Below are 15,130 nucleotides of genomic sequence, written 5' to 3' on the forward strand. Positions count from 1 at the left end.
GAATCAACAGTAGATGATTGGATGCAGAAGAATGTATAAGTGATCTACAAGACAGAATAGTGGAAAGCACTCAAGTTAAAAAAAAGATAAAGGAATTTAAAAAATGAGGACAGGTTAAGGGATATCTTGGACAACATCAAGGAAAAACATTTGAATTATAGAAGTCCTAGGAAGAGAATAAAGGGCCAGGAAACTTTGAAGAAATAATAGGTGAAAATATCTCTAATCCAGGGAAGGAAATATATATCCTAGTTCAAGAATCACAGAGAGCTCTAAACAAAATGAACCAAGGATGTCCACACTGTGACACATAAGTAAAATGTCAAATGTTAAAGATTAAGAGAGAATTTTAAAAGAAACAAGAGAGAAACAAAAGCCACATAAAATTGGCCACATAAACAAAAGCCACATAAATTTTTCACCATAAACTTTGTGGGTCAGAAGGAAGTGGCACGATTTATTCAAAGTGCTGAATAAAAAAAAAACCCTACAACAAAGAATACCCAGCAAGGTTAGGATTCAGAATTGAAATTGAGATAAAGAGTTGCCCAGACAAAAAGGTTAAAGGAGTTTATCACCAGCATTAAAGACTTTAACTAGCCTTATAAGAAATGTTAAAGGGACTTCTTTAAGTGGAAAAGAAATGGCTATAATTAGACATAACAAAATTATTAAAAAGATGTAAAAGATAGCAGTATATATATAAAATGTGGAGAAGGGAGTAAGATAAAAGATTTTCCCAGAATGTGTTTGAACTTAAATGACCATCAATTTAATATATAGGCTGCTACATACTTAAGATGTTATATATGAGCCACATGATAACCACAAAACCAAACCCTATAACTGATGCACAAAAAACAAAGGGAAAGAAAGCCAAACATCACACTGTAGGAACTCATAAAGCACAAAGAAAGTACAAGAGAAGAAGAAACAGATAAGAACTATAAAAAACACCATTAAATTTTAACAACATGGCAATAAGTACATACATATCAATAGTTATTTTCAATGTAAATGATCTAAATGCTCCAATCAAAAGATATAATTTGGTGGAATAGATAAAAAGTAAGACCTATCCATATGCTGCCTGGAAGAAATACTTCAGACCTAAAGACACTTAAAGACTGAAAGGGAAAGATGAAAAAACATTTAAATGGAAATGTAAGAGAAAAAATCTAGGGTAGCAATAACTATATCAGAGAAAATAGAGTTTAAAACAAAAACTGTAACAAGAGACAAAAAAAGGTATTGCATAGTGATAAAGGGATCAACCCAACAATAGGATATAACAATTGTAAATATGCACCCAACATAGAAGCACCTACATACATAAAACAAACATTAATGGACATAAAGAGAGAAATTGATGGTAATACAATAATAATAGGGGACATTAACAGTCCACTTACATCAATAGATACATCATCCAGGCCAAAAAGAAAAATCAACAAGAAAACAGAGATCACATGTTTGATCACAAAACAAACTCAAAAAAATTAAGATTAAAATCACAACATGAATCCTTTCTGACCATAATGCTATGAAACTAGAAACAAATCACAAGAAAAAAAAACTAGAGAAAACACAAATACACGGAGGCTAAAGAACATGCTACTAAACAACAAATGGATCAGTGAAGAAATTCATGAAACAAGAAAAAGCTAAAATAATCTAACTTTATACCTAAAGCAACTAGAAAAAGAACAAAGCCCAATATGAGTCAAAATAAGGAAATAATAAAGGTTGGAAGAGAAATAAATGTCATAGAGACTAAAAGAGCAATAGAAAAATATCACTGAAACCAAGATCTTGTTCTTTGTAAAGATAAACAAAATTAATAAACCCTTATTCAGAATCAGCAAGAAAAAAGAGAAAGGAGCCAAATAAATAAAATAAATAAAAGGAGAAGTAACAACTGACATCACAGAATTACAAAAGATTATCAGAGAATACTATGAAAAATTATCTGGCAACAAATTGGACAACCTAGAAAAAATGAATAAATTACTATGAACATACAGTCTTCCAAAAGCGAATCAGAAATAAATAGAAAATAGAAAATCTAACAGACCAATTACTAGTAACAAAATTGAATCAGCCAAAAACTACCAAAATATAAAAGTCCAGGACCAGATGGATTCACAAATAAATTCTACCAAACACTTAAAGAAGAGTTAGTAATTATTCTTCTCAAACTATTTCAAGAAACAGAAAAGAAAGAAATGCTTCCAACTATATTTTACAAGGCCGGCATTATCCTGATACCTAAACCAAAGACAACACATAAAAAAGACTATGGGCCAGTGTCCCCCATAAACAGATGCAAAAAACCTGAACAAAGTATCAAATTGCATTCAATGATACATTAAAGATCATTAACCAAAATCAAGTGGTATTAATTCCAATATTAATTATCCTTCAACAAAATGAAGGATAAAATCATATGATCATCTCAATAGATGCCCCATAAGCCTTTGATAAATCAACATCTGTTCATAATAAAAGCTCTCAACAAAGTAGGTTTAGAAGTATACCTCTACAAAATAAAGGCCATATATGAAAAACCCACAGATAACATCATACTCAATAATGAAAAAATGAGAGCTTTTTCTCTAAGATCAGGAAGACAAGGCTCTCCACTCTTGCTGCTTTTATTCAATATAGTACTGGAAGTCCTAGCCATAAAAATCAGACAAGAAAAAGTAATAAGAGGCATCCATATTGGTAAGGAAGAATTTAAGCTGTCACTATTTGCAGATGACCTGATTCTATACCTAGAAATCCCTAAATACTTCACCAAAAAACCATTAGAAGTAACTAATAAATTCAGTAAAATTGCAGTATACAATATCAACACCCAGAAATCAGTAGTGTTTCTATGCATTAACAATAAAGTAGCAAAGAAACAAAGAAAATGATTGCATTAACAATTGCGCCAAAAAGATTAAAATATTTAGAAATAAACTTAACCAAGGAAGTAAAAGACCTGTACTATGAAAACTATAAAACATGGAAGAAAAAATTGAAGATGGCATAAACCAATGGAAAGATATTCCATGCTCATGTATTAGAAGGAAAATATTGTTAAAACGTCCATATTACCCAAATAAATCTATAAATTCACTGCAATTCTTACCAAAATACCAGCAGGATTTTTCACAGAACTAGAACAAATAATCCCAAAATTTGTATTAAACCACAAAAGACTCTGAATGGTTAAAGCAATCTTGAGAAAAAAGAAAGCTGAAGGTATCACAATCCCAAATTTCAACATATACTATAAATCTGTAGTAATCAAAATAATATGGCACTGGCACAAAAATAAACACATAGATCAAAGGGCTAGAACAGAGAAATAAACCCACAATTATATGGTCAATTACTCTATGACAAGGGAGGCTAGAATATACAATGGGAAAAAATAGTCTCTTTAATAAATGGTGTTGGGAAAACTAGACAGCTACAGGCAAGAATGAAACTGGGCTATTTTCTAACATTATACACAAAATAAACTCCAAGTGGATTAAAGACCTCAATGTGAGACCTGATACCATAAAACGCATAAAAGAGAACACAGGCAGTAATTTCTCTGACATGGCCTGTAGCATCATTTTTCTACACATGTTTCCTAAGACAAGGTATATAAAACCAAATCTAAACTTTTAAAACTACATCAAAATAAAAAGTTTTTGAACAGGAGTGCCTGGGTGGCTTGGTTGGTTAAGTGTCCAACTCTTTATTTCAGCTCAGGTCATGATCTCATGATTTATGAGGTCAAGCCCCATGTCAGGCTCTGTGTTGACAGTGCAGAGCCTGCTTGGAATTCTCTCTCTCTCTCTCTCTCCCTCATTTACTATGCTGTCTATCCAAATAAACATTTTTAATTAAAAAAATTATGTTTATTTTTGAGAGCAAGAGAGACAGAGTGAGTGGGGGAGGGGAAGAGAGAGAGGGAGACACAGAATCTGAAGCAGGTTCCAGGCTCTGATCTGTCAGCGCAGAGCCTGATATGGGGCTGGAGTGCATGGACCGGGAGATCATGACCTGAGCTGAAGTTGGACGCTTAACCAACTGAGCCAACCAGGTGCCCTAATAAACATTTTAAAAAAGGTTTTGTTAAGGAAACCATCAACAAAACAAAAAGGCAACTTACTGAATGGGAGAAGACATCTATAAATCTGATAAGAGATGAATGTCATATATATATATATACACACAACTCAACAAACAATCCAATTGAAAAATGGGATGAGGATCTGAATAGACATTCTTCCAAAGCAGACATACAAATGGCCACAGACACATGAAAAGATTCTCATCATTACTAATCATTAGGGAAATGTAAATCAAAACCACAATGAGATATCACCTATCAGAATGGCTAAAATCAAAAACACAAGAAGTAATGAATGTTGGCAATAATGTGGAGGATAAGGAACCTTCATGCACTATTAGTGGAAATATAAATTGCTGCAGCTACTGTTGAAAACAGTATGGAGGTTCCTCAAAAAAATAAAAATAGAAATATGTTGATCAAATAACTTCCAGGTTGGTTTTTACCCAAAGAAAATTAAAACACTAAGTTGGAAATATATGTCCATTCTTGTTTATTGCAGGAGCATTTGCAATACCCAGGATATGAAAGCAACCTAAATTTCCATTGATAGATGAGTGGATAAGGGAGATGTGATATATATAATGGAATATTAACCATAAAAAAGGATTTTTGTCCTTTGTGACAACATGGATGGACATAGATGTTATTTTGCTAAATGAAATAATTCAGACTGAAAAAGACAAATACCACAAGATTTCACTCATATGTGGAATCTAAAAAAACCAAATGAGAAACAAAAAGCAAAATCAGACCTACAGAGAACAAACTGATGGTTGCCAGAGTTAAGTGAGATGGGGGTACATGAAATTGGTGAAGGGGAGAGGGAGATACAGTCTTCTAGTTATGGAATGAATAAGTCATGGGCATAAAAGGCACAACATAGAAAATATAGTCAGTGATATTGTAATAGGGTTGTATGGTAACAGATTGTAGCTACACTTGTGAACATAGCATAATGTATAGAGAAGTCAAATCACTATGTTGAACACCTCAAATTAATGTAACATTGTGTGTCAACTATACTCAAAAATAATTTACAAGACAAAGATGTTATCTCATGGCAGTGAGAATTATCATGAAGAGGCAGTTTTAAAAGGTAGATTGGGTAAAATAGAAAGACTTCATAAAAATATATTGTTTTATTTTTCAACTAGGATTGTATCATCCACATTCTTTGAAAACAAGTCATATGGAGGCAAAGTTGATTTTGATGAATTTGGCTGTTTTGAGATTGTCCAAAACTTTCAGGTGAATAAAAAGTAGGAGACTCGATAAGTTCCTGACATATGAATACATTTAAAAATAGTGTTTAGAAGTAGATGTTCCAGGTGGTTCTGTTAAGATAATCATACAGAGGCAGTGATATAAATGCAAATCTGAAGTTGTCTCTGGGACAGTCAGCTAATATAATAAACATAGAAGAGGTAAATTAATTTTACACTCAACTAAATTACAATTTTAATAAATTGAAAATGTGTAGGTAGAAAATAGAAGGCTTCAGAGTTTGGGGGCAGTGATAATCAAGTGGAAAAGGGTTAAATATTGTTTCCTATCTCATCTTCACCTATTTTTCCTACTATTCCCCTTTGAGTTTTTACACCTCACAGAACCTCAACTCTCAGCATCCAGTAGCTTTGCCACTCTTAATCACTCTTGATTAAGAGGCAACTTAGGATTTGTATTTGTGTTGCATTTCCCTGAACCACATTACTTCAATAAGTGCTTTCTAATTGTCCAGGGTAATTTATGTATGGCATGACAGTGAATTGGTAAGATAATGACAATTTTTGACTGTTAACCTACATTCTTTAAAGTTCCAATGGCAAAACTTTTGCTTCCCCTGTACAGTGAATTGCATTTTATTTTTATTGAAATTCTTCTATGCCACAGTCAGATTTATTTTAGAATATGCCAATATTATCAGGATCTGGGTCTGATACTATCCTAATTTGCAAAATTGATTTAAATATTTCAGTTAAAGTTTCTTTCCAAGCCATAAACATACTTTAAAAAACTGCTTAAATTGTGATTTTTACTATCATAAATTCTCCACCCCATAAAGTTGGAAGTCTAAACATTGAAACACTCAAAGTGAAATTGACTAGTTTTTAATGTTCCTGCATATGGTGAGAAAATTTGAAAATTTTGTTTATCAGATGAACATATGGGGAGGGTTAAAAAAAAGAGAGAGTGGGAAACAAACTAACAGATTCTTAATGAGAGAGAACAAACTGGGGGTTGATGGATGGAGGCGGGTGGGGGATGAGCTAGATGGCTTACGGGTATTAAGAAGGGCACTTGTTATGATGAGCACTGGGTGTTGTATATAAGTGATCAATCACTGAATTCTACTCCTGAAATCAATATTTCACTGTATGTTAACTAACCAGAATTTAAATAAAAATTAAAAAAGAAAACTTCTAACATTAAGAAAGTGTGTATAAATATATTTACACATTACTGTATAAACTATTATTGCATATCTTTATACCTATAAAATTTCCTTTTGAAAATATATGCCTTTAATTTTCTTAGTAACCTTTATTCAAATAAGATACTTGTATAAAGGTCTCCTCTTTTATGCCTTTTTTTTTAACCTAGAAAGAAATTAATTGTATTTTCTTTGTAGTATTTGAGTTTTTTTACACTGTGATGCAAATTCAAGCTGTTTGTAGCTGGTATATTGGAATAAATGAAATGGGATTTTTCAGGTGAGATGTTTGAGGTTTTTACCTAAGATAAATTATGTACTTTTATAAGCTTAACTGTAATGAAAGACTTTTTTCTGGTTTTATGTTAAGCCTGACCTCTATGGGCTGGGCTTCTCCCAATTCAAGTTCTCCATTATTATTTAGTTGAGGTCAGCAATGACTGTTCTAAACAACTTTAAACACTTTGCATTTCCAATGATTTATACCTTCTTTTAGGCTGAGAGGCTTTTCTTCATTCTGTCTGAAAAGGTCTTTTTTTGTAAATGGTGCACCTATTGAGGGAAACTATTTGGAGCTTACTTAATGAGGGTATCTTGAAATATTTCTCTGAGGGTAATGTATAATTTAGGAGCAAGTGTGCCACTGTGTTCTTTTCTCAGGATCATTGTATTCTTTTTTTCAGGTGACATGCATCTGGAGAATAATAAACATAATTTTCAGTGTAAGAAAAAATAAACCAGAATTCATATCATCCTTAGTCACATAAGTTCTTTTTCTTTTTACTTATCATGACAACAGAGGGAAAGACAAAAGATGTGAGGCTGAGCAGAGACCAAACATGATGAAGTGCCATTAGACTAGTCAGCTTTCTACCTAAAAACCATTGCTGGTAATTTCCCAACTCACATCCATGTAGGTGCATAAGAAATACTGAGCACAGGGTTGGGGGCTCTTCAGTAGATATATTACAGAAGAGTCTACATAACACACATACCAATAAACCTGGGAGTGAATAAACTCTACTACAGCCCCATGAAATCAGATGTATAGAAATTTCCATCAAAGTTGCCTGGAATTTTAAGCTTTGCCAACGTTGTTTAACAAAACTATAATATACAAAAGAAACAACAATTTTATGCATATGCTTTTAATAAAGGACATACGAAGATAAAACTTAGTATTTGTGGATATTTCTGTAGCAAGACACGTGATTTAGAGAATACTGTATACAATAACTTTGAGCAGATTAGTGGAAAAAAAGGATTTGTAGCAAATTGGCAAGTTGAGTTTAACTGCTAGAGCCCCAGTGCATTTCTTTTTCTGGCTCTCCAATATATTTCATATATTACCAAGACTAAGTACCAGCTTTCATGCTGTGTCTCTTTGCTGATTTATCCAGCAGGGTGACAGCAATTATTCCTTGAATACATCTTACCTTGGTTTTTTTTTTTTTTTTTGCCTTTACTGTCATTCCCTACAAAAAATCTGTTTCCTGATATATTGCACTCATTGTCCATCTTAACTCATTCTGCTGATGGCCACATACCACTCTGCTACAAAGAACAAATGTAATAGTTTTAAACACTGCAGGACACAGTCCTAGCCCTTTTGGGGAAGCAAATAGTTGTTGGTTGCATGCTCTTAGGAGTCACCCATTCATTATTATATTACATAAAACCTGCATGCAAAAGACTACAACTTAATATGGTACATTACAGCAAAGGTTAAAGAAATGCAGATGTACCATGCCTCATAAACCATTTCCTACTGATTACATGGAACTCATAAATTTTCTAAGAACATAGGACTTGTGAAAGGGTTTAACAATCTTGTCTTTTGCACCAACTGAATATCATAGCTACTCTGGAAGTAGAAGTTTTAGAATGTATAAATGGAGTGTTCTTCACTTGAAGTGGCTGTTGGACTTTTTTCTAAAAGGAGAGGACAAAGAATCATTCCTTTAAAGTATTTGCACCTGATGACCAAGCAGCCTACTTTGAGGGAAGCATGTAGTGTGCATATATGTGTACACACATGTATGTAGTAGATATATATGTGTGATGAGAGGTAAAAGGGATAAGCTTTGCATGACTGTTACATTCCTATGAATTTAGGCCATGTTACATTTCAGGTGCATGTCACAATAATGTACATTCAATATTCTTAAAACATACCTGCTTGGGATTGTGCTTAAATCTCCATTAACCTCAATGTCTACACTTTGTGCAATTTGGCATAAACATGGGGAAGCACATTCTTTTCTCTGGCAAAGACAGCCCTGAGATTGGGCTCTATGGGTGCCAGAGGAGATAATGGCACTGGCTGATGTCACATAGTGTGAAATATGTGAGTTACATGGGACCAATGTGGGAAAGAGACATATATAACATTTATATCACATAGAAAATAAGAGTTATTTAATTGCATACTTTTAGATGTTGGACAAAGTGGAAATTTTCTGAAATGTGATCCTGCCCTAATTTATCTCAGTGTTCTAAGCTGTTCCATGGTAATTCCAGTACTGGGAAGCCAAGTCAGTCTAACATTCACTGGACATGATAACTGAGTTCTGTCCCAGACAGCTATGTGCTTTTGGAGGCCACTTCATTTTTTTTTTTTGGCCTTAATTTTCCTAGATGTGCCATGGGTAAAATAATTTCTATTCCAAGGACATTGTTAGAATGAATTGAAGAACTTTAATAAAGTATTCTAAACTCTGCAAGAACAAGTCAGCAATGAGAGCATGGAAGAAAGAATGGAGCACACTGGTGGGTTAGTTACGGTTCAAGTTTTCATCCCAGTCCTTCAATGAAAGACTTATATAAGAGCACTAGGGAGTTACATAGCACCTTTAGCAGTTTTAGGATCCTAATAATGAGTATCTTAATATTGCAAATGTGGGATATGGGTACCAAAAAATTGGGGAATGAGATCCCACAGAGGTTATTTGACAGGGCCTCAAGGAAAACAAGCAACAGAGCCAGATCAAGATATACTAATTATTAGGTTAATCTCTCTGTCAATCAATAGTCAATCAATGAGGGGAAGTGCCTATGTACGGTAGGCAATACTCAATGATCTATGGATAGGGGTATTATTAGAGTCTATAAGCTAGTGGAATAAAGGTGCTGAGATAGGAATAGGATTTATTTCTCCAAGCCCCCCTACTTAAAACTCTTATTTATTTGGCCCTTTGAAGATGGTTTAAGTCAGCTTTGCATTATAGCTCTCCTGAGCTTTACTCTTCCTTCCAGTACTTCCCTATAATTTCTTGATACTATCTTTTATGACCTGATTTCTATCAGTGCCAAACTCTGATACACTCTATGCATCAAAGAAATGGTCGATTCTTTCCTGACTTTGAATCATAGTGAGAAGCTACCCTGCCTAAACCTTGGCAGAAGATGATGGGAAAGAGAGAGACCTCTTTGAAGCCCACTGACTGTGGAGTAAATAATGGCCTATCTTTAGAGAAAGGTGCATTACTATATCAATAAAAGGCAAGGTTTGTCCATCATAAGACCATGTGAATGGCCAAATAAACTTTCAAGAAAAACCTAAACAAGAGAGTGTTTTGGAGGAAGAAAGAAAGGGGGAAAAAGCTTCCCATACATGAGGTTATTGTGAAACCTAGTGTGTATAGTCTTCTAGGTTGCTTCTTAGCATCTGAGTTTGAGAAACATTCCCTGGCCCTAATAGATTTTGTCACGTATAGTATTCTTTCAAATGAAATGCTGGCCACAATCCATTTAATTTATGCTAAAAGTCTTACCTCGACCAAAATTACCTAGATGATCTAAATGAACAAGTTTTTTGTTTCTTTAAGTAGCTAAATTGCTCACCTTCTCACCTCCACTGGAGTTTGAACATCAAATAGTTTGTAGTAGGCAAATTTTCTTTTACTCAAAAAGGTTTTAGGGGGCATAATTTAGTAAACCTAATGTCCTTATAGGAGCTTAACTCCTTGGTATCTGTAAGATGCCTCTAATTCCCACTAATCTCTGCAAGAGTTGGGACTTCTGTTGTCAGTAGCTGGGCACAAGAACACTGGCTGAGAAATGAAAACCATCAATGTTCTCAGGTATTATTATAAAGAAGCAACATTAGTGTTCATACTCATTGATTTGGGCATTAGGACTAAAATAAAGGTTGATTATAAACAAATGGGAAAATGAATGTAAACTATCTTAATGGCTGAGCTACCACTGAAGCTACAACAAGGAAAAAAAAGGAAAAAAAAAAGGAAAAGAAAGTATTGGCATATTACTATGGGTTATCATTGTCTGTACACTAACCCCTGCTGTGAAAACAAAGATCTTTAGTGCTAATCCTTAGGCTAATTTCAACTTTGAAGCCTTACCTTATGAACAGTTTTGTAATTAAACCTGAAAATTATCTTTAAGCCCCTAACAAAACCTATGGACCATAACTTAGGGTTATGGTTTTTCTTTCATCATAAGAACAATTAATATAGGCAAAAAAAGCTAGGTATCAGAGAAAATAATAAAAGTAACTGGAGAATTTTACCAAAGCCTGACATTAAAAGTCTTTAAAACACTTATGTTTATTTAATAAAGTGGAGATCTGATCTTCTCTATTAGTTGTGGTGCTTTCAGGAACATTACACATTTATGACAGAGAACAGGCTTTGCATTGTTCAATTCCCAATTGAGGACCTTGATTATGGGGTGTTGAATCTGCCTCTTGAATTTTACATGCCTGATATAGGGATGGTTTTCACAGCCCAGCAAATATTTAAATTGCTATTTAGGGGAAAACACAGAGTTGAATAAAAACCTTGGATTTTTTAACCTTGATTTTCATAACACACAGCAGAATTTTGTGTAAATATGCTGCACATATGCATGCTTATAAATGCACAGGCACACAAGCAGCAAACATATCTGATTCCCCTCAATACCACAAAGACCCTATAAAGATAATTAACAGTCTTTCCAGGGGAGTGAAAGACTCCATGGAAGTCTTTTGAATTCCTCTTTACCCGACAAGAGAAATAACAAGAGTCTCTGGGAAGGTATATATGTTACATTCAGGTTTTTACAGATTGGGGAGGGGAAATGAAGAAAGAGAGGAAGACTGTCTTGAATTAATTGCTACCAGATCAATGGGTTCAGTTAGTAAATTAAATAGCTTGTAAAGTCCTGAAACATTTATCTGCACAGCAAATATTTGATGGAATGCTTTTAAATTGTGAAGCTTTCAATCCACAATGGTGACTTATTTTGAAGATTAAAATGGTTCCCAACATTGAATTCTGTAAGCCTCATGGGAGATGGAGGGTCCTGGGAATGAAAAAAAGAAATTCACAGGTGAGCTGAACAACTGTAAATATCTACATGGTAACATCCATTGAGAATATGCAATCATTAAAATTATGTTTATGAAACATATGGGTCAGCACCGAAAAATGTTAAGTGAAAAGAGCAGGATGAAAAATCATATAATAATGTAATAATTATTTTTAACCCAAAAGTTGTACCTGGAAAAAAAGACTGAGAAGATATACTAGATTGTTCAAAGTGGTGGGTTCATGGGTAATTTATTTTTATTTTCATTACTTTCTACTTGTATTTTCCACATTTTGTCAAGTAAATATATAACTGATAACACAAAAATGTGGGTTTTTTTTTGAAATTCACATGAAAATAAGCTTTGAAAGTGGACAATTCTGAATCTGAATTCTAGCTTTGAAACTCGTTATCTCTGTGACTCTGGACAAACAACATAAATGGACCTTAGTTTCTTCATCTGTAAAATCAACACAATAAAATCTACTTAACAAAGTCTGGCATATAGTAGGCACTGAAGTAACTACTGTTAGTATAAAGTTCCTGAAGTAGCTATTATTAGTATAAGATTTCTGGACAACAAGCCATATATTTTAAGAGTTTTAAAATTAAGTTCATACCAGTAGTTTTGCTTCTAAGATTCTATTCTAAGAAAATGATTATAAATGAGAAAAAAGATTAACGTTCAATGAAATATTGATGGCCTTATTCATAATAGTGAAAAATCAGATAAAATCTTAATGTTGGAAAGCATAAAATTGATTAAATAAATAATAACTTGATATAATGGGAAGTTACTTTTGACATTAATGAAAAACGAAGAATTCAAAACTGACAGTATGATCTCAATGTTTAAAAAATTCATTCGTAGAAAATATTGCAAGAGATACAACAAAATGTTTACATGACTTATCTTTAGGTGGTGGAATTATAGATGATTTTAATTTTCTTCATAGTTTTTTCTCTTTTTGTTGTAAATATGCTTAATAAACTTTTTTTAATGTTTATTTTTGAGAAACAGAGTGTTTTCGGGGGAGGAGCAGAGAGAGAAGGGAACACAGAACCTGAAGCAGGCTCCAGGCTCCAAGCTGTCAGCACAGAGCCCCAGGCGGGGCTGGAACTCACGAACAGTGAGATCCTGACCCAAGCCGAAGTTGGAAGCTTAACTGACTAAGCTACCCAGGCACCCATAAAATTAATTGTAATGAGTTTTTAATATAAAAGCAATTCATATTCATCATAGAATAATTGGAAAATATAGAAAATAAAGAAAAACAAGGACCTATAATCTCAGAGCCTGTTTTTCATTCTCCCTCCTTATCATTCATTCTACAGATATTTATTGAATACTTAATATGCGACAGGCACTGTTTTAGGGACTGGCACTAAAATGTGAACAAGACATAGTCCTTGCCCTCAAGGAGCTTACAATCTAGTGTGGAAGACAGACAAGTAAGTAGATTATTACAACACAGAATAAAAGTGTTCTCATAGTGTTATTATGGTACAATCCAGAAGGGACATAGAACTTAGCTATGTAGGTCAGTGACATACACTGAGTAAATGGTGTGGAAGCTGAAACCTGAAAAAAATAAATATTATATAGCCAGATGAAGAGACTGGAATGGGGGAGGGGGGAGGCTGCTGAGAAAGCATTCCAATAATGGAAAACAGCAGGTGTGTGTTTGAGGGATTGAAAGTAGTAGAGTGTGGTTCAAGCATAGGGTGTGGGGATAAAACTAGTGGAAAGGAAGCTTTGGAGTTGAAAATTATGGAAGGAACCTTGAGAGATGAACAGTGGCCAGATCATGGAAGGGTTTGTAAACTGTGTTAAGGAGTTCACACTGTGCTGAGGCCAATGAAAGAGTCATTACACAAAGTTTTTACATCATTCCAGTTGCAATATGGAGAATGGATTGGATGAGGGGCAAGACTGGAGGCGGGGAAACAAATTAAGAGGTTACTGCAGCAACACAGGTGGACACATGATCTGGGGTCAAGGTAATCAGGATAGAGGAAAATGCACAGCTTCCAGAAATATTTAGGAAACACAGTCAACATACCTTGGTGATTAATTGGATGTGGGTAGGAGATGGAGTGGGAACAAAACAGGAAATAGGTTTTTGGGTGGGTGAAGTTGAAAAGCACTTGGTTATTCAGGTCTGGAGTTCAGGAAAGAATCCTGGGTGAGAAACATAGTAATTATGTGTTTGTGAGTGTGTACATACAGTGTGTATATATGCATATATCTTTATATATCTATAGATATATAGATATTTTTTAACCTTGATTTTCACACTATGTGCCAGGCACTGTCTTAAGGACTGGCACTAAAATGTGAACAATACATAGTCCTTGCCCTCAAGCAGCTTACAATCTTGTGTGGGAGACGCTATCATCTATCTATCTATCTATCTATCTATCTATCTATAGATATATATAATATACACACACTCTTTAGCCAGAGAATGGATAGATTTCCTAAGGAATGAGTATATTAATGTGATGGTCAGGGAAAAAAATAGCCAAGTTTGTAAGATATTATTTTAAGAAGCAGACCTTTGGTGGTAGTGAGAAAGGAAAGAAGGTACAGGAAGTTTGAGAGAAGCATAACAGAAGTTTGGTTTTTTTGCTTTATTTTTTTAATTTTTAAATTTAAATAAAGTAAAATGAACTTTGGTTTGGTGTACTGTGAGCTTTTATACATGTGTAGAATCTTGTAACCACCATCTAAGATAGAATACAGCTGTTATATTCATATACAAATTTTGAGTGAACACAGGTTTTGTTATTCTAGAGGAAATATTCAAGAGTGGGATTACTGGGTCATATGGTAAAAGTATATTTAAATTTATAAGAAACTTTATAACAAACTGCCAAACTGTTTTCCAGAGTGCCTGAGCTATTGTGCATTCCCACCAGAAATATATGAGAATTCCAATTGTTCTGCATTCTTGTCAATACTTAGAATTATCACCATTAAAAAAAATTGTTTTACCCATTCCAGAATGAGTGTAAAGGAATCTCCTCATAATTTTAATTTGCATTTTCCTCATGGCTAGTGATATTGAGCATCTTTTCTTGTACTCATTTCCACTTTTTTGGTGAAGCATCCATTCAAACCTTTTGCCCATTTTTATTACTTTTTTTTTTTTTTTATCTTTGAGCTGTTAGAGCACTTTAGATATTCTGGATATAAGTCCTTTATCAGATGCATGTTTTGCAAATACTTTCTCACAGCCAGTGGCTTATCTTTTTATTCTCTTAAC

The 15,130-nt window shown here is 33.9% G+C and overlaps 1 protein-coding gene across 1 annotated transcript in view; it reads right to left on the minus strand.

Annotated features, from left to right (window-relative positions):
• Positions 1-7,992: 7,992 nt before the first annotated feature.
• The window catches only part of ZDHHC15 (zinc finger DHHC-type palmitoyltransferase 15), a 225,479-nt gene continuing 218,341 nt past the window's right edge, over positions 7,993-15,130 (minus strand). Inside the window, exon 12 of the mRNA XM_027053721.2 lies at positions 7,993-11,855. The gene's annotated coding sequence lies outside the window, so the exon portion shown is untranslated. The remainder of the gene's footprint in view (positions 11,856-15,130) is intronic.

Source organism: Acinonyx jubatus, chromosome X (assembly GCF_027475565.1).
Source record: "Acinonyx jubatus isolate Ajub_Pintada_27869175 chromosome X, VMU_Ajub_asm_v1.0, whole genome shotgun sequence".
In the NCBI taxonomy this organism is placed as follows: domain Eukaryota; kingdom Metazoa; phylum Chordata; class Mammalia; order Carnivora; family Felidae; genus Acinonyx; species Acinonyx jubatus.